The sequence below is a fragment of the Macaca thibetana genome, chromosome X, assembly GCF_024542745.1.
Source record: "Macaca thibetana thibetana isolate TM-01 chromosome X, ASM2454274v1, whole genome shotgun sequence".
Lineage (NCBI taxonomy): Eukaryota > Metazoa > Chordata > Mammalia > Primates > Cercopithecidae > Macaca > Macaca thibetana.
Window position 1 is genome coordinate 70,658,199 of NC_065598.1, and position 19,705 is coordinate 70,677,903.

Genomic DNA, 19,705 nt, shown 5'->3' on the forward strand with positions numbered 1-19,705 from the left:
GCTTTCCCTAACCCCTGGCCATAGATGGAATTGGGAACTAGACACTGGCATGATGTAAAATGGGACTTCCGTGCACAGACTTCCAATAAAGGAACTTCTCAACCCCCTCTTCTAAAACATGAGGGGGGTTTTTTCCCTTTTTGCTTATATACTCCTCTTAACCTCCCCACCCTACTACTCACATGAGCCTGGTTTAATATCTACAGCTAGCAAAATGCTGAAAAATGGGAGCTTACAACTAACTGGATTAACCCAGTGTAACTGGATAGCAAAAAGCAATAAGTAACAGCTCATTTGGCACTTCTAAATCCAATAATCCTCATCCTTCACTGAAAAAAAAAAGTTAGAATGCTATTAAATACAAAATAGATAATATACAGATCAGAGTAGGAATGTTAGAATAGGCCGGGCGCGGTGGCTCAAGCCTGTAATCCCAGCACTTTGGGAGGCCGAGACGGGCGGATCACGACGTCAGGAGATCGAGACCATCCTGGCTAACACCGTGAAACCCCGTCTCTACTAAAAATACAAAAAACTAGCCGGGCGACGTGGCGGGCGCCTGTAGTCCCAGCTACTCCGGAGGCTGAGGCAGGAGAATGGCGTAAACCCGGGAGGCGGAGCTTGCAGTGAGCTGAGATCCGGCCACTGCACTCCAGCCCGGGCTACAGAGCAAGACTCCGTCTCAAAAAAAAAAAAAAAAGGAATGTTAGAATAGTTTATTTAATAAACATAATTAAACAGATTCTCTAAACTAGAAATAACATTCAGTTTCAGGAAACCAGAATTAGACCCCTCCAAGACCTTTGAGAATATCTAATTCACCTATGTATTATAAACAAGAAAAATGAAACAGAGAGGTAACACACTCTGCCCACTCCCTTTTCAAAATCGTGTGAGTGATAATAACAGACTCCTTGAGGTAAGATTACCACTGTAATAGTTATTACCACTGTAACAGTTTTACACAAAGATAGAATGGCATTTTTCTGTGTCTCATACCTTTCTTAATAATACCTAGGTTTTTTTTTTTTTTTTTTTTTTGAGACGGAGTCTCGCTCTGCCGCCCAGGCTGGAGTGCAATGGCCGGATCTCAGCTCACTGCAAGCTCCGCCTCCCGGGTTCACGCCATTCTCCTGCCTCAGCCTCCCAAGTAGCTGGGACTACAGGCACCCGCCACCATACCCGGCTAGTTTTTTGTATTTTTTAGTAGAGACGGGGTTTCACCGTGTTAGCCAGGATGGTCTCGATCTCCTGACCTCGTGATCCGCCCGTCTCGGCCTCCCAAAGTGCTGGGATTACAGGCTTGAGCCACCGCGCCCGGCCTAATAATACCTAGGTTTTTAATGGCTTTTTTTTTTTTTTTTTTTTTTTTTTTTTTGAGACGGAGTCTGGCTCTGTCACCCAGGCTGGAGTGCAGTGGCGCGATCTCGGCTCACTGCAAGCTCCGCCTCCCGGGTTTACGCCATTCTCCTGCCTCAGCCTCCCGAGTAGCTGGGACTACAGGCACCCGCCACCTCGCCCGGCTAGTTTTTTGTATTTTTTAGTAGAGACGGGGTTTCACCGTGTTAGCCAGGATGGTCTCGATCTCCTGACCTCGTGATCCGCCCGTCTCGGCCTCCCAAAGTGCTGGGATTACAGGCTTGAGCCACCGCGCCCGGCCTTTAATGGCTTTTTTGTCTCTGACCAGCAAATAGGGCTGAAAACATCAGCAAGTTGTTGACAGTTATACTGAGATCACTGTTTTGGGACCCAATGTCTCTATGAGGCTGTTATTTAATAAGCTTAACATATTATTTTCCCCTAAAGTTATTACACTGCTCTTGTCTGTACACTGTTCCTTTCTGCCAATTAGACAACTCCTGGTGCCTTCTCACATGCTAGTGTGTTCCTTAATGCATTTCACATCCCCAAAGCATTTAACAGTATGCATAAAAGTGGACATTTCACTACCTGCCTATATCCTCCCTCAGGCCACTCAAATATTTAAAATAAGACCAGTCCCTGAATGGATGCGGGAGAAGAGACCACTGTTTTGTTTCTTGTCTAAATTAGTTTCTCATTAGGGACAAAATGTTGCCCTGTCTTCTCCCCATGCCCAGAGCCAGGAAGCACCACTGTTACACAGTACTCAAAAGTGCTTTCCTTTTAGATAAAAAGCAATGGATTTCTGTTTAAAGGTCAGACAAGGCCAGGCAAGGTGGCTCATGCCTGTAATCCCAGCACTTTGGTAGGCCGAGGCAGAAGGATCACTTGAGCCCAGGAGTTCAAGACCAGCCTGGGCAAGACCTACACTCTAAAAATAAAAACAAAAATAAGATAAGAGGTCAGACAAATGTTATCTCAAAATGGCTACCAAGAACCAGACATGTATCCACACAGCAGTTATTCTGGAACTGCAAACATTTCTTCAGACTCAATGGCAACAAATATTACTGGGAGCATATCTGCAACAAATGACATTTGCAACTTACAAATAACATTCAGGCACAAATTGAATAATTCACAAAAGGAAATAAGAGCTAGTAATTAAGATCTGAAGTCCAGCCTCACCAAATAATAAAAGAACTGTATCACAAAACAAAGACATCAGCCAGGTGTGGTGGCTCACCCCTGTAATCCCAGCATTTTGGGAAGCCGGGATGGGAGACTCACTTGAGCCCAGGAGTTCAAGACAAGCCTGAGCAACATGGCAAAATCCCATCTCTACAAAAAAATTTAAAAATTAGCTGGACAGGCTGGGCGTGGTGGCTCAAGCCTGTAATCCCAGCACTTTGGGAGGCCGAGACGGGCGGATCACGAGGTCAGGAGATCGAGACCATCCTGGCTAACATGGTGAAACCCCGTCTCTACTAAAATATACAAAAAAAACTAGCCGGGCGAGGTGGCGGGCGCCTGTAGTCCCAGTTACTCGGGAGGCTGAGGCAGGAGAATGGCGTGAACCCGGGAGGCGGAGCTTGCAGTGAGCTGAGATCCGGCCACTGCACTCCAGCCTGGGCGGCAGAGCAAGACTCCGTCTCAAAAAAAAAAAAAAAAAAATTAGCTGGACATAGTGGCACACACCTGTAGTCCCACTACTCAGGAGGCTGAGGTAAGAGGATCTCTGGAGCCCTGGAAGTCGAGGCTTCAGTGAGCCATGATCACGCCACTGTACTCCAGCCTGAGCAATAAGGGGAGAGCCTGTCTCAAAAAAAACAAAACAAAACAAAAAAACGAAGAGATACCATTCATTCATTTACATATGGAGTCAGCAAAAAAAAAGCAAAAACACTTTTTTATAAGTACCTAAACGACTGGGTACAAAAACTGACATTAATTTTTTGAAAAGTAACTATGCCAATTCTTTATAATGTTCAAATCTTTTGACAAATAACTAATTCTAGAAGTCTCTTCGATAACAACCCAAAATAGATGAATAATAAAAACCAAATGAAAAGATATTCATTACATAATTTAAAATACTGAAAATCTATAAAATACTTCCATACAACAGAACATCATGAAACACTGACAATTATAAAGAATGTTTAACATGAACATACGCATGTTATAATGTTAAAAACAAAACACAATATAAAATAGTACACATATATTATCAACTGCATAGAAAAATGCACAGAATGAAGTGAATAAATGTATTAACAATAGTTCTCTCTGGGTAGTGAAATTATGGATGTTTTTTCTCCCATGCTTGATAGTTATCCTCAAGCAAAGTTACGAAATTTATCAAATTTCTAGACTGAGGGAGCTATTCAAATTTAAACAATAGAAGAAAAAATCACAAAATAGAAGACAAATTTGCCAAATAATTTCAAATCTCTACTAACCAAAAATTTAAAGACAAAAATTAAGAGGCAAACAATAACATGGAGTAGGTATTTATAACATTACAAAAGTCTGAGTAATCTTTATTTACAGAACACACTCAAACATAATAATAAACACTAAACTAAAACTTCAACGCATAAATCAACATAAGATATGAACTATCATTACATGAAAGAAAACTGCTGAGATATATATGGAGGAAGAAAATCCAAACTAATAAGCAAATGAAAAATTAATACTGGTTTTTATCCATTAAAAATTAACAAACAACAACATTCAGCGCTTGTATGAGTAAAAATTGATACAACCTTTTTGGGAAGAAGTTTGGCAATAGACACTGAGAGTTTAAAATGTTCATACCCTTTGATGTACTAACTCCACTTCCACGAATGTATCCTAAGCAAATAATAAAAATGAAACAAATGTATTTTCAGTCTTTTATTACAAGAAAAAAGACAATAACCTTTCCATCACTATTGTATATTTGGATCAACACGGCGAAATATTAATAATGGGTTAAAAAAAAACATGTACTGCAGCAAATGACTGGTTAGACGTTTCAAAGCGTTAGAGCAGACAGAAAATCAGGCAAAACAAGAAGGGTGTGTCCAGCCTGCCGCAGTCGGCCATTTTAGACCCTCTGCAGAACAAAAAGCACAGAAGACAAGGGTAGTTAAGGATAGCCACCCCACTAGGCACCAAATCAACAATTCTTTACCTTTTGTCTCCTAGGTATGTAACCCTGTAGTCTGCACAGTCAGAAACAGAAAACAGGTCTTCTTTCTCAAATGGCTTTGGTTAGTTACAAACAGATTTTGAAATCATAAAAGAAAGTTCCTTTAAATTCGCCTCCTCTTTTTAGGGAATAAAGCATAATGCTTAAGAGCACAGGCTTCTGGAGCCATCCCACCTGGATAAAAACCCTGTCTCAGCCATTCAACTGGCTGTAAAGCCTTGAACAAATTAGTCTCGTGTCCCTCAAATTTCTCATTTGTAAAAACTTAATAACAGTACTGCTGTTTCGTAAGATGGTCGAGAGTACCAAATGATTTACGGCCTATGTAAAAGCACGCAGACCAGAACCTCAAACGTAGTAAGTGCTATTGACATTTAATCATTATTACAGATAGAGAAATAGGCCCAGTGGCCGGGCGTGGTGGCTTACGCTTGTAATCCCAGCACTTTGGGAGGCTGAGGCGGGCGGATCACTTGAGGCCGGGAGTTCGAGACCAGCCTGACCAACATGGCAAAACCCCATCTCTACTAAAAATACAAAAATTAGCCGGGCGTGGTGGCGCGCACCTGTAACCCCAGCTAATACTTGGGAGGCTGAGGCATCAGAATCGCTTGAACCCGGGAGGCGGAGGTTATAGTGAGCTGAGATCGCGCCACCGCACTCCAGCCTGGGCGACGGGGCAAGACTCTGTCTAAAAGGAAATAAAGAAGTGAGCGAGAGAGAGAAATAGGTCCAGAGAAGGAAAAGGACCATCATGAAATCATAGCTAGGATTATTGGAAAAAGATGTTTTTTTCACTTTTTAATCCTGTGCCCTTTCTAACTATGTATCTGTATCTAAGTGCTAACTTACTAGTTTTAGCGATTCACAGCAAGTCTTCAGAGAGTCATGACAGTACATCTGCCTTTAAAATAGAAACTCTAATCTTCCCCCTTGACAAAACCGTGCTGAAAGTTCTACAGAAGAAAAAATAAAGGAAAGGGTGAAAGCCCAGGTCACCTTCATACCACCACTGCCATTAACTACTTTTCTATCTTTCTCCACGACAGTATGAGTCCCAGGCAGCCATAGGTCCAAATTCCAGGTTTACAGCAAAGAGTAACAAGCATTTGGAAACACATCCAAACCCTCACGCCTATGTTCTCAGGGGAGAAAATCAAGGGCTTTCGGCCAACATTAACATTAGATTCTCACACTACAACCACAGTGTTTTGCTACTCTGATGGGATGACTGTATTCAGAGCCAAGTACAGAGACCCAAGATCGGAAAGCCAGAGAGAGTCCTCCGAATGCGTACTGCCCAAATGTGGCCTGTCTCCAAGTGCTCCCTTTTTACGCATTTCCTACGCACCGCCAGCTGCCGCAACCTTTTGCAGAGTCATCATCGCCTCCTCATTTTTGAACCCACTTACCGATAGGCCAGTGAGAGGCTAAGATTCTGGCTTAATTTCTAGTGGATCTGGCCACAGCATAGGAGAACTCCAACTCAGGTTGACTGATCCCTTCACTCAGCTAAAAAGGTAGTTCTCTGCAGGGCCTGCTAGCCCAAGATGGCCAAGCAAAAACAGCTTACCTCCCCCCTCGCCATTTTGCAACCTTAGTTACCCGAACGCTGAGCGCCTCCCCTCCCCGGCACTCCGTCTGAAATACGCATGCGCGCCGCTTCCTCCTTACCGTTCTCCCCAACCTTCAAGATGTTGTCTCAAATACGCATGAGCTCCACCTCTACCTCCCAACTGCTGGTACCAACTCCTAGCAACTTTGCGTTCGTAAATATGCCTGCGAGTCCTTCCCTTCCTGACCTTCCAAACCTCCAACCCCTACTCCATTCAAGTCTTGCGCATGCGTGCCTCCCTCTCCCCGCCACCCACTGGAGCCCCTCCCCTTAACTCAGTTCTTCTCAAATACTGTTAGCTTGAGCGCCGCCCCTCGGCGCCGCGCCTCCTCATGCAGCCTCTCAAATACCCTGCGCACCCCGCTAGTCCTCTCCCTTCTTGCTCCTATTTGTATACAGTATGCATGCCTGATGCTATGTGGACGTGTTTCTCGCCACTGTTCTGCCCCAGTGCCCAAGGAGAGCCATTACCAGCCTTCCCTACTGCGGGTAGAAGCGATAAACTAGGGAAGTTGAATTGGGGAAAGAAGGCGTTGCAGGTGATCAGAGTGAATCCCAGATCTAGATGGAATGGGTCTAAACTCCAAGGGAGGGGGCTAGAGTACCCCGGGATTCACATAAGACCAGTCAACCTGAACAAAGGCAAGGGAAACTCTCATAAACCATCGGCTGAACATAATCCTAAGGCCTCGCCCTTTAAATACATCTGCTACAAATGACGAACCACAAATGTTTTAAACAGGGAACATTATGGAAAACACCGATGCTCAGGTGCCTTGACTCTAGTTAGAGGTAAGGAGTCCGCATTCCTTTCACAATGGGAAGCAAATGCTCAACATCCTTTTGGAAAACTGGGGCCTGTAACGGATTCCATTTTTTCCTCCCGTGAACTGGAAAAATGAACAAATTAAGGATCTTCCTGGCCCAAGTTCCCTCCGCCGCCCTCCATGTTCTGTTCTTCCCCTACATCGTTCCTTTACCTCCTGGTTGAATTCAGTGTCGTAGCAGGAATTCTTAGAGCCGGCCGTCCCAAGATGGGGTGGAGAGAGCGGCATGAAAGAGAGAGAGAGAGACGCCTGAATGGCAGCAGCAGGCCTTAGCGGCAATGGACAGCAGGCACATGACCAACTGTGCCTTGAGCCGCAACGCTGAAGCCAGAAAAGCACAACCGCTCCAGAATCGCCGCAGTGTGCTTCCAGCGCATGCGCTGCTCACGCCCCTTAACCCCGCGCCCGCTCTCCCGCCTCTAGGAGTCTAACCCTTAGCGGTCCACCGACCTCCTTCACTCCCTTCCCAGGACGCTATCCCACTCTGCTTCTTTCACTTTTCTCCTCCCCTCGGTCACACTGGCCTCCACCATCACATCCCTCCCTCAGCCCATCCTTCTTTCGTCAATCCCTCTCCCATTATTCTTAGCCAACCATCTACCTTTATTTCCTCTGTTATCGTTAGTGGTCTACCCTCCAATTCTTCACCTTCCCTGCCAGTCTGCAGCCCTCTTGGGCCTCTTACTCCTCTCCTCCTATGCCTGATATTGAAAATTGTAAAAATTACCGCCAAAAAAAAAAAAATTGTATAACAATTGTAGCCTGGGCGCGGTGGCTCACACCTGTAATCCCAGCACTTTGGGAGGCCGAGGTGAACGGAACCCTTGAGTCCAGGAGTTCGAGACCAGCTCAGGTGACATGGCGAAACCCCGTCTCTACAAATAAATACAAAAATTAGCCGGGCGTGGTGGTGCGCACCTGTACTCCCAGTTATTCAGAAGGCTGAGGTGGAAAAATCACTCGAGCCCAGGAAGTCGAGGCTACAGTGAGGTATGATTATGCCACTGCATGCCAGCCTGGGCGATAGAGTGAGACTCCGTCTCAAAAAAAGAAAAAAATATTTCCACACATCCTCTTCAAAGCAGCTCTCAGGGTGAGCCCAACCAGCCTGTCTTGGGCAAAGAGAACACCTTATTGATGATGACCCACAGAGAAGATCCAGGTACAGGGAACCAGAACAAAAACTGCAAAGATGTTCAATCAATTTGGGGGTAAGAGGCAGTAGGCCACCAACATGGACAGCTCTTTTCTTTCTATTCACAACCCTGGTATTGTCTGGACATTAAAAATGAGATTCAGTGTCCTTCACTGCTTACTACAAGGCCTGTTCTTGTCTTCTGTGAGAACTCAAATATTAATTTTGAAAGAAATGGCATTATTTACTGAAGAGGCTCTGAAATACATCCCTCTTTGGGTGTGAAATAGAAAGAATACAAAATAATATTTTGTTTCTCTTTATTATGTTTTACTTTGGTGTCTGGTTCTTATTGCTTTCTAAAAAAGCCAGTTTGGAAATATCAAAAACTGAGACCCACAAATTCATAAATCCTAAAACCCATAAACTTATACATCATCATCCTCTCAAATTAACTTGTTAAAAATGTTATATCAACATTATTCAGGAAAAAATGGGTTTGCATTTTTTATATAATATACACAAAAAGATTATACAACAGTGTGCATATGAAGAAGAAAAAAGAGAAATAGGCATGCATTAAATAAAAAAGAAATGCTGAAATCTCAGTGGCACAAAGAACCCCTTCTAAATTAAAATAATCATTTATTATTACACAAAAGTTAAAATATAAGAAAGTTTACCCCAAATTCTACAACACTATTTTAACAAATCCTTTTATCTCTGTTCTTTTTCTGTTTTAATGGTTTTATTGATATACAATTTACATATCATATAATTAACCAACTTAAAGTATACAATGCAATGGATTTTAGTATATTCACAGAATTGTGCAGCTACCACTGCAATCAATTTTAGAATATTTTCATCACCCCGAAAAGAAAGTTCATACCCATTAGTATAGTCTTAGTCCATTATGTGCTACTGTAACAAAATACTGCAGACTCAGTAATTTATGAAGAACAGAAATTTATTTCCTCACAGTTCTGGAGAATGGGAAGTCCAAGATTGAGGGACTAGCATCTGACAACGGCTTTCCTGCTACATCATCCCATGGTGGAAGGGCAAAGAGATAGAGAGAGAAAGCACCCAAGAGGGGGCCAGAACTTGTCTTTTAATAAGGAACCCACTACTGAAATAACAAACCCACTCCCTCAATAATAGCATTAACCTATTCATAAGAGTGGTGCCCCCATGACTCAAACACCTCCCTTTAAGGCTCACCTCCCAACACCACCACATGGGGCATCAAATTTCCAACATATGAACTTTGAGAGACATATTCAAACCACAGCAAGCATCTTTGTGTTCTCTCATGATTTTTGTTCAAATATATAATGTTTTGGCTGGGCGTGGTGGCTCATGCCTGTAATCCCAGCACTTTGGGAGGCAAATACAGGAAGATTGCCTGAGTCCACAAGTTCGAAACCAGCCTGGGCAATATAGCAAGACCCTGTCTCTATTTAAAGAAAAAAAAAAAGAGAGAGAGAGAGAGGTGGGGGCCGAGTGCAGTGGCTCATACCTGTAATCCCAGTACTTTGGGAAGCCAAGGCAGACAGATCAGTTAAGGTCAGGAGTTCAAGACCAGCCTGGCCAACATGGTGAAACCCTGTCTCTACTAAAAAACACAAAAATTAGCTGGGCATGGTAGCAGGCACCTGTAATTCCAGCTACTCGGGAGGCTGAGGCAGCTGAATCGTTTGAACCTGGGAGGCAGAGGTTATAGTGAGCTGAGATCGCACCACTGTACTCCAGCCTGGGTGACAGAGTGAAACTCCATCTCAAAAAAAAAAAAAAAAGAAAAAATGTACATATAATGTTTTAACATTAACATTTTTTATGACACTATATTTGTGTCTGAGGCTGTGTTTTTACCATGCACAGATGAATCTTCATCAGCAAACAGAATTAGTTCTGTTTCTTTCAAGGAACTTCTACTTCTACCTTCAACTCAGGCAAGGAGCTTGGTCCTAGGCCCAGCCATATGGAAATCACTACACATCACCCCAAAGTCTCAATGCATAAGAGACTCAACCTTCCCCCGACCAACACCATTTACCAATGGCACAGACAAACATCAACATTTTATAGATACAGTATTGTGCTGTTTTCACTGCTTTTCCATGCCCCTAATTATTGATTATCTTCACTATTTTTAATAAATGGACAACATTGCATTTTTTGAAAGTATTATAAAGTTGAAATCAGCACATAATTCTTGCAGATTGAGTTACTTACTCTTTCCACATCCCTTTATTCTGACAAACTTCCATAATGCACCCTGACCCCTTAAGAAGAAAAATTCAAGAAAAAGGCACAGGCCAGGCACAGTGGCTCACGCCTGTAATCCCAGCACTTTGGGAGACTGAGGCAGGCAGATCATGAGGTCAGGAGCTCAAGACCAGACCGGCCAACATGGTGAAACCTCGTCTCTACTAAAAATACAAATATTAGCCAGGTGTGATGGCGGGTGCCTGTAATCCCAGCTACGTGGGAGGCTGAGGCAGGAGAATTGCTTGAACCCGGGAGGCAGAGGTTGCAGTGAGCCAAGACTGAGCCACTGCAGTCCAGCCTGGGTGACAGAGCAAGACTCCGTCTTGAAAAAAAAGGAAAAGAAAGAGGCACAGCTTGTAAATCTTGAACCCTGTAAAATACTTAGAGTCCTAGGCCTACCTATTTGTCTAAACTTCCCAGTTAACAAGCCGTTCCTAAGGAGTGGTAAGGAAGAAATTTGGGAACCTCTATTGTATCCACTCATTGCAAGCTAACAACTGAGACTTTATTTTTCTCTTTTCCTCCATCCTATACATTTCTTAGGAGACTGGGCTTCTTCTAGAGGATGTGATGATGGATTTTATATGTCAACTTGGCTGGGCCACAATGCCCAGATATTTGGTGAAACATAACTCTAGATGTTTCTGTGAGGGGTGCTTTTGGATGAAATTAACATTTAAATTAGTGGATTTCGAATAAAGCATTGCCCTCCATCATGTGGGTGGACCTCATCAATCAGTTGAAGACTTGAATAGAACAAAAGACTGACCTATCCCAGGTAAGAAGGAATTCTGCCAACAGATGGCCTTTGAACTGCAACATTGGCTCTTCTCTAGGTTCCCAGCCTGATGGCCTTTGGGCTTGAACTACCATATCAGCTCTTTACTGGAGCTCCAGGCTGTCAGCCCATCTTGCAGATTTTGGACTTGTCAACCTCTACAGTCATGTGAACTAATTGCTTAAAATCTCTCTCTTTCTCTTTATGCACATGCATGCATGCGTGCACACACGCGCACGCACACACACACACGGTGTTCTCTTTCTCTGAAGAACCATGACTAATACAGATTTCCTGAAACCTACAAATACTCTCAATTGAGATTGTGGCACAGGAAGGAAAGGTAGTCAAGAAGACTCTCTCATCCCTTGAATTCAGCTTTACCTTGCCAAATTGTAGTTGACTAAATCTGACATGGGACTGGTCTTAACGTTCCAAAGGCTACCATTACAAAAATGTAAAACAACTTAGAAAACAAGAAATACCTTTTGTCTTCCTAGAGTCCCATCTCAGCCTCCCAAGTAGCTGAGACTACAAGCATGTGCCACCGTGCCTGGCTACTTTTTTTTTTTTTGAGACCGAGTCTCTAGGGAGTCTCAAGGAATGACTCGCAGAAGAATATAAAGCTGACCAACCAGAGTTGTTAGGACCTTTGAGGCTAAAACCAGATTCATGAATTCAAGAACCCAGAGAGCTGTGATCTGGGGAATTGAAAGACAAAATGGGAAAAACAAAAAACAAACAAACAAAAAACACTGCTGCTGCTGCCACCACTATAACTGATTATTGGCATAGGAAGCTGGAGAATTAATGCTAAAATTCTATTACCTTTGAGTGGTAAGTCTGCACAACTCACTTGCCAGCAAAAACAGGCAAAATGTGGCTTGAAGATGGCTTTCACTTCACATATGCCTTTCAAATGCTGAGAAGTTGATTCTAATTGATGTAACCTAGTTTACCTCCAGGCCCATAGCTGCAAGGGTGTGTGAAAAGTGAACGCTTTGAATTTACAGCTTCTCAAACATGAAGGAGAATTAAATAAAGGTTCAGTGGGCTAATCATGAGTATCCAGCTCCATAGTAGATACGATACAGTAAAGGGAATATTCGGCTGGGAGTTGGTAAACCTGGGATCTAGTCCTTGTTCACAGTCTTAATTTGATCTTGGGAAAGTTGCATCCTCTCTCAGGCCTAACAGAGTTTATCTAGTTTTTATTGGGAATAAGGATTTTAAATATGAGAGTAGTGTGATCATCTTTACATTTTAGAAGAAACACTTAGCCAAGAGGTGATGGTGTCCTGCTTAGTGTAGTTGTGAGACGGAGAGAAAAGTGACACCTCTGAGAAATATTTAACAAGTTAAAGCATTTTATGATAATAACAGGGTCAATTCATCCAGAAACTATAATGATCATAAATATATATGCACCTAAAAACAAAGTCCCAAAATACATGGGAAAAACTTTCAAAATTGAATAGATAAATGGGTAATTCAACAATAAGAGTTGGAGACTTGAATAATTCACTCTCAATAATGGATACTAGAAGTAAATGGAAAATCAGCAATGATATAGAAGACTGCAACAATACTATCAACCAAAATGTACCTAATTGACCTCTAGAATGATCCAAACAATTGCAGCATGATAAACATTCTTCTCAAGCACTCATGAAACATTTTCCAGGACAGACTGCATGCTAGCCTCAACAAATGTAAAGTGATTGGAATTATATGTTCTGCAATCCCAACAGAATGAAATTACAAATAAATATGAGAAGAAGACTTTGAAAATTCACATATATGTGGAAATTAAATGTTATATTCCTAAATAACCAAAGGATCAAAGAAGCAATCATAAGAATAATTAGAAAATACTTTGAGATAAACGAAAAAGAAAATATATCATACCAAAATTTATGGAATGCAGCTACAGCAATGCTTAGAGGGAAATTTATAGTTATAATCAGCTGCATTATAAACATAGATCTCAAAGTAATAATCTCACCATCCACCTTAAGAAACTGAAAAAAGAAAAGCAAACTAAGCTTAAAGCAAGCAGAAAAAAGAAAGTAGGCCAGGCGTGGTGGCTCACGCCTGTAACCCCAGCACTCTGGGAGGCCGAGGCGGGTGGATCACGAGGTCAGGAGATCCAGACCATCTTGGCTAACATAGTGAAACCCCGTCTCTACTAAAAATACAAAAAATTAGCCGGGCGTGCCGGCGGGCGCCTGTAGTCCCAGCTACTCGGGAGGCTGAGGCAGGAGAATGGCCGGGTGAACCCGGGAGGCGGAGCTTGCAGTGAGTCGAGATCGCGACACTGCACTCCAGCCTGGGAGACAGCAAGACTCCGTCTCAAAAAAAAAAAAAAAAAAAAAAAAAAAAAAGTAATAAAAATTAAAGTGAAATATAGAAATAATAGGGAATAACAAAAAAGTAAAAGTTCGTTTTTCGAAAAACCCTTTAGCTAGACCAACCAAGAAAAAAGAGAGAAGTCTCAAATTTCTAAAATCAGGAATGAAAGTGTTCATCATTAATGACAATTACAAAAATAAAAGCAGTATAAAGGAATACTGTGAACAACGCTATGCCAATAAATTAGATAAAATGATGAAACAGCAAATTCCCAGAAAAATGCAAACTGCCAAAACTGACTCAAGAAGAACTAGAAAATCTGAATAGACTTATAACAAGTAAAGAAACTGACTTAGTGATCTTTAAACTTCCCACACGAAAAGCCCAGGGCAAGATGGCGTCATTAATAAAATGTTCCAAACATTTAAAGGAGAAATAATACCAATTCTTTGCAAACTATTCCAAAAAAAGAAGAGACTGGAAGATCTCCAAAATTATTCTATGAGGTCAGTATTACCTTAAAACAAAAAACAGACAAAAATGTCACAAGAAAAAAAATCCCTATTGGTCAATATTCCTTATCAATATGGACATAAAAATCCTCAACAAAATACTAGCAAATCAAATCCAACAACATATAAAAAGGATTACATACCTTTACCAAGTGGAATTTATCTCAGAAATGTAAGGTTACCTACAAAAAAATAATCAACATAATACACCATATTAACAGAATAGAGAGGAGAAAACTGACATGATCATCTCAGTGGACACACTTTGATAAAATTCAACACAGTTTCATGATAAAAACACCTAGTAAACTAGGAATAGGAGGGAGCTTTCTCAATCTGATAAAGGGCATCTACTAAAAGCCCACAGCTAACATGATACTTACTGGTAAGACTGAAAGCTTTCCTCTTTAGATCAGAAAGAAGACAATAATGTTTACTCTCACAATTGCTATTCAACAATGTACTACTGGTGATTCTAGCCAATGCAAAAAGCAAGGCAAACACAAGGATACAGAAAAATCATTTGATAAATTCAATACCCCTTCATAATAAGAACACTCAACACATTAGGGATAGAAGAGAGCTTCTTTAACCCAATAAAAAAGTATGTAGATTTTTTAAAAATTTAAAAACCATGGCTAACATCATACTTAATGGTCAAAGACTGAGAGCTTTCCTCCTAAGATAAAGAACAAGACAGAAATGTCTGCTTTCACCACTTCTATTCAGCATTGTGCTGGAAGTTCTAGCAGGGGCAATTAGGCAAGAGCATGAAATAAAAAGCATCCAGATTAGAAAGGAAGAATATAAACTATCTTTACTTATAGATGACATAATCTTGTCTATAGAAAATCCTAAGGAATCCACTAAAAAACTACTGGAACTATTAAATCAGTTCAGTAAGGTTGTAAGATACAAGATCAACATACAGAAATAATTGTATTTCTATACAATAACAGTAAACAATTGAAAAATGATATGAAAATAATTCTATGTAAGATAGCATCAAAAATGATGAAATACTTTAAAATTTAACAAAAGACGTGCAAGACGTGTATACTAAAAACTACAAAATATCAGAGAATGAAAATAGAAGCCTAAATAAATGAAACAATAACTTGTGCTCATATATTGAATGAGCCAATTTTTTTTTTTTTTTTTTTGAGACAGAGTCTTGGCCGGGCGAGGTGGCTCAGGCCGGGCGAGGTGGCTCAAGCCTGTAATCCCAGCACTTTGGGAGGCCGAGACGGGTGGATCACGAGGTCAGGAGATCGAGACCATCCTGGCTAACCCGATGAAACCCCGTCTCTAGTAAAAAATACAAAAACTAGCCGGGCGAGGTGGCGGGCGCCTGTAGTTCCAGCTACTCGGGAGGCTGAGGCAGGAGAACGGCGTAAACCCAGGAGGCGGAGCTTGCAGTGAGCTGAGATCCCACCACTGCACTCCAGCCTGGTCGACAGAGCCAGACTCCGTCTAAAAAAAAAAAAAAAAGAGACAGAGTCTTGCTCTGTCGCCCAGGCTGGAGTACAGTGGTGTGATCTCAGCTCACTGCAACCTCTGCTTCCCAGGTTCAAGTCATTCTCCTACCTCAGCCTCCTGAGTAGCTGGGATTACAGGCGTGTGTCACCATGCCTGGCTAATTTTTGTATTTTTAGTAGAGGCAGGGTTTCACCATGTTGGTCAGGCTGGTCTCAAACTCCTGACCTCATGATTCGCCTGCCTCAGCCTCCCAAGTGCTGGGATTACAGGTATGAGCTACCATGCCCAGCCAGACTCAATATTTTTAAGATAACAATAGTCTCCAAAATGATCTACAGATTCCATAATCCATATCAAATGCCCATTTGCCTTTTTGGCAGAAATTGACAAGCTGATCCTAAAATTCATATGAAAATTCAAGGAACTCAGAATAGTCATATCAAAAGAGCAAAGCTGGAGGCCTTACTCCTCCCAATTTCAAAGTATAATGCAAAGCTACAGTAATCAAGATTATGTGGTACTGGTATAAAGATAAACACATAGATAGAACTATGAAATAAAATTTAGGTAAATATACGAGAAACTAAAGAAATAAAGAATGATAATAACTAACTTCAGAAAACATAAAAAACCATGCAGGTAATGAAGTGATCGGAGTACTCTCCAAATGGCTCAGGCATGAGCATCATTTACATACTTACAATTATGAAAACATTGAATATTGTCCCAACCAATATTAGGTGAAGGGAGGCATACTTGGAATGAGGAGTTTGGACTGTGCAAGTGCATAGGGTGGGTGGTAAAAGAAGACTAAATGTTCATCCTCCAAAATGGAAAGACACAGATAATGTCTAAAATTGAAACATCAAAAAGTCATAGTAGCCAGCGTATGACTGTGGTTCCAGGTACTCAGGAGGCTGATTGCTCAAGCCCAAGAGTTTGAGACCTGTCTGGGCAACATAGCAAGACTCTTCCTGTCTAAAATAAATAAATAAATAACTAGTAATATAAAGATATTTTTACATGTATGCCTCTAAATAGTAAGTTTCAAACTATGAGTTCCAATTATTTAGTAAATTAAGGAATCCAGGGGACAGAGCAAGATGGTGGGATAAAAGTCAACACCATTTGTCCCCCTCACCTCTGCTGGAACACCAAATTTTTTTTTTTTTTTTTTTTTTTTGAGACAGAGTCTCCCTCTGTCGCCCAGGTTGGAATGCAACGGCGCGAATCTTGGCTCACTGCAACCTCTGCCTCCCTGGTTCAAGCGATTCTCCCTGCCTCAGCTGGAATTACAGGCGCTCGCCACCATGCCCGGCTAATTTTTGTATTTTTAGTAGAGATGGGGTTTCACCATGTTGGCCAGACTGGTCTTGAACTCCTGACCTCAGGTGATCCGCCCGCCTTGGCCTCCCAAAGTACTGGGATTACAGGCGTGAGCCACCGCTCCCGGCCTGGAACACCAAACTTTAACAACTGCACACAGAAAACCACCATCACGAGAAACAAAAATCAGGTGAGCAATCACAGTATCTGGTTTTAACTTCCTATCACTGAAAAAGGCATTGAGAAAGGCAAGAGAGAGTCTTGAATCCCTGACACCACCCCTCACTTGTCACCCTTCAGCAACCATGTAGCCAAAGAGAGAGAATCTGTGCATTTTGGAAAGGAAGTGCACAGCAACTGGGGAAATTTACATTGAACTCAGTGCTGCCCTGTCACAGTGGAGAATAAAGCCATGCTGGGCTCAGCCAGCACCTGTGCATGTAGGGAACACTTTAACCAGCCCTAGCCAGAGGGGAATCAGCCATCCCAACAGTCAAAACTTGATTTTCTCAGCAAGCTTTGCTACCGTGGGCTAAAGTGCTCTGAGCTTCTAGATAAAATTGAAAGGCAGTCTAGGACACAAGGATTGCCATTCCTAGGCAACTTATAGTGCTAGCCTGGGCTTAGAGCCAGTGGACTAGGGTAGCACGTGACTTAGAGAGATACCAGCTGGGGTGGCTAAGGGAGTGCTTGCACCATCCCTCCCCCAACCCCAGGCACTGCAGCTCACAGCAGAAAGTGATTCCTTGCTTCTGCCTAAGGAGAGGAGAGCAAAGAGTAAAGATGACTTTGATTTACATCTTGGATACCAGCTCAGCCACAGTAGAATAGGGCACTTAACCAAGAGATTGAAATAATTAAAAAGAATCAAGCAGCTGGGCACAGTGGCTCATGCCTGTAATCCCAGCACTTTGGGAGGCTGAGGTGGGTGGATCACCTGAAGTCAGGAGTTCCGAGACCAGCCTGGCCAACATGGCAAAACGCTGTCTCTACTAAAAATAACAAAAATTAGCTGGGGGTGGTGTGTGTGCCTGTAATCCCAGCTACTCAGGAGGCTGAGGCAAGAGAATCGCTTGAACCCAGGAGGTGGAGGTTGCAGTGAGCCAAGATCACACCATTGCACTCCAGCCTGGGCAACAAAATCAAAAACTCCATCTCAAAAAAAAAAAAAAAAAAAAAATCAAGCAGAAATTCTAGAGTTGAAAAATGCAATTGACATGCTGACGAATACATTACAGTCTCTTAATAGCCGAATTCATCAAGCAGAAGAAAGAATTAGTGAGCTTAAAGGCAGGCTGTTTGAAAATATACAGTCAGAGGAGTTGAAAAAAGAATAAAAATGAATGAAGTGGCCGGGCGCGGTGGCTCAAGCCTGTAATCCCAGCACTTTGGGAGGCCGAGGCGGGTGGATCACGAGGTCAGGAGATCGAGACCATCCTGGCTAATATGGTGAAACCCCGTCTCTACTAAAAATACAAAAAATTAGCCGGACGTGGTGGCGGGCGCCTGTAGTCCCAGCTACTCGGAGGCTGAGGCGGGAGAATGGCGTAAACCCGGGAGGCGGAGCTTGCAGTGAGCCGAGATCGCGCCACTGCACTCCAGCCTGGGTGACACAGCGAGACTCCGTCTCAAAAAAAAAAAAAAAAAAAAAAAAATGAATGAAGTGTGCCTGTAAGATCTAGAAAACAGTGTTGAAAGAACAAATTTAAGAGTTATTGGAGCTGAGCATGGTGGCTCATGCCTGTAATCCCAGCACTTTGGGAGGCCAAGGCGGGCAGATCAGCTGAGGTTGAGAGTTCGAGACCAGCCTGACCAAAATGGAGAAACTCCGTCTCTACTAAAAATACAAAATTAGCTGGGTGTGGTGGTGCATGCCTGTAATCCCAGCTACTTGGGAGGCTGAGGCAGGAGAATCACTTGAACCTGGGACGTGGAGGTTGCGGTGAGCTGAGATTGCATCATTGCACTCTTGCACTCCAGCCTGGGCAACAAGAGTGAAACTCAGTCTCAAAAAAAAGAAAAGAAAAAAAGAGTTATTGGCCTTAAAGAGGAGGAAGAAAAAGAGATAGGGGTAGAAAGTTTAAGCTGGGTGCGGTGGCTCACACCTGTAATCCCAGCACTTTGGGAGGCTGAGGCAGGCGGATCATGAGGTCAGGAGTTTGAGACCAGCCTGACCAACATTGTGAAACCCCTGTCTCTACTAAAAATACAAAAATTAATTGGGCCTGGTGACGCGTGCCTGTAATCCCAGCTGCTCAGGAGGCTGAGGCAGGAGAATCGCTTGAACCCAGGAGGTGGAGGTTGCCGTGAGCCGAGATCATGCCATTGCACTCCAGCCTGGGCAACAGAGTGAGACTCTGTCTCAAAAAAATAATAATAAGTAAAAATAAAATAATAGAATGTTTAAAAAAAGAAAGAAAGAAAATTTATTCAAATGGGTAGTATCAGAACTTCCCAAACCTAGAAAAAGATATCAACACTTAAGTACAAGAAGTTTATGGATTTAACCCAAAGGAAACTACCTGAATCAAATTCCCAAAGGCCACGTATAAAAAAAAAATACTAAAAGCAGCAAGAGAAAAGAAACAAATAACATATAATGGCACTCCAATAAGTCTTGCAGCAGACTTTTCAGTGGAAACCTCACAGGCCAGGAAGGAGCGACATAACATATTTAAAGTGCTGAAGGAAAAAACCCTAGAATAGTATATCCAGCAAAAATATCCTTCAAACATGAAGGAGAAATAAAAATCTTCCCAGACAAACAAAAGCTGAGAGATTTCATCAACACCAGACTTGTCCTACAAGAAATGCTAAAGGGATGCAAGCTTCAGTCCCAAAGAAAA

General features: G+C 42.3%; 1 long non-coding RNA gene across 5 annotated transcripts in view; it reads right to left on the reverse strand.

Moving 5' to 3' along the window:
* Positions 1–7,373, reverse strand: part of LOC126946338 (uncharacterized) — a 29,106-nt gene extending 21,733 nt beyond the window's left edge. For 2 of the 5 annotated variants that reach the window (XR_007722640.1, XR_007722636.1), the window contains exon 1: positions 5,974–6,417. This is a non-coding gene — a long non-coding RNA (uncharacterized LOC126946338). Of the gene's footprint in view, positions 1–5,973; positions 6,439–7,156 lie in introns of those variants that run through there. The other 3 variants (XR_007722638.1, XR_007722639.1, XR_007722637.1) reach the window with 3 other exon arrangements.
* Positions 7,374–19,705: the final 12,332 nt, after the last annotated feature.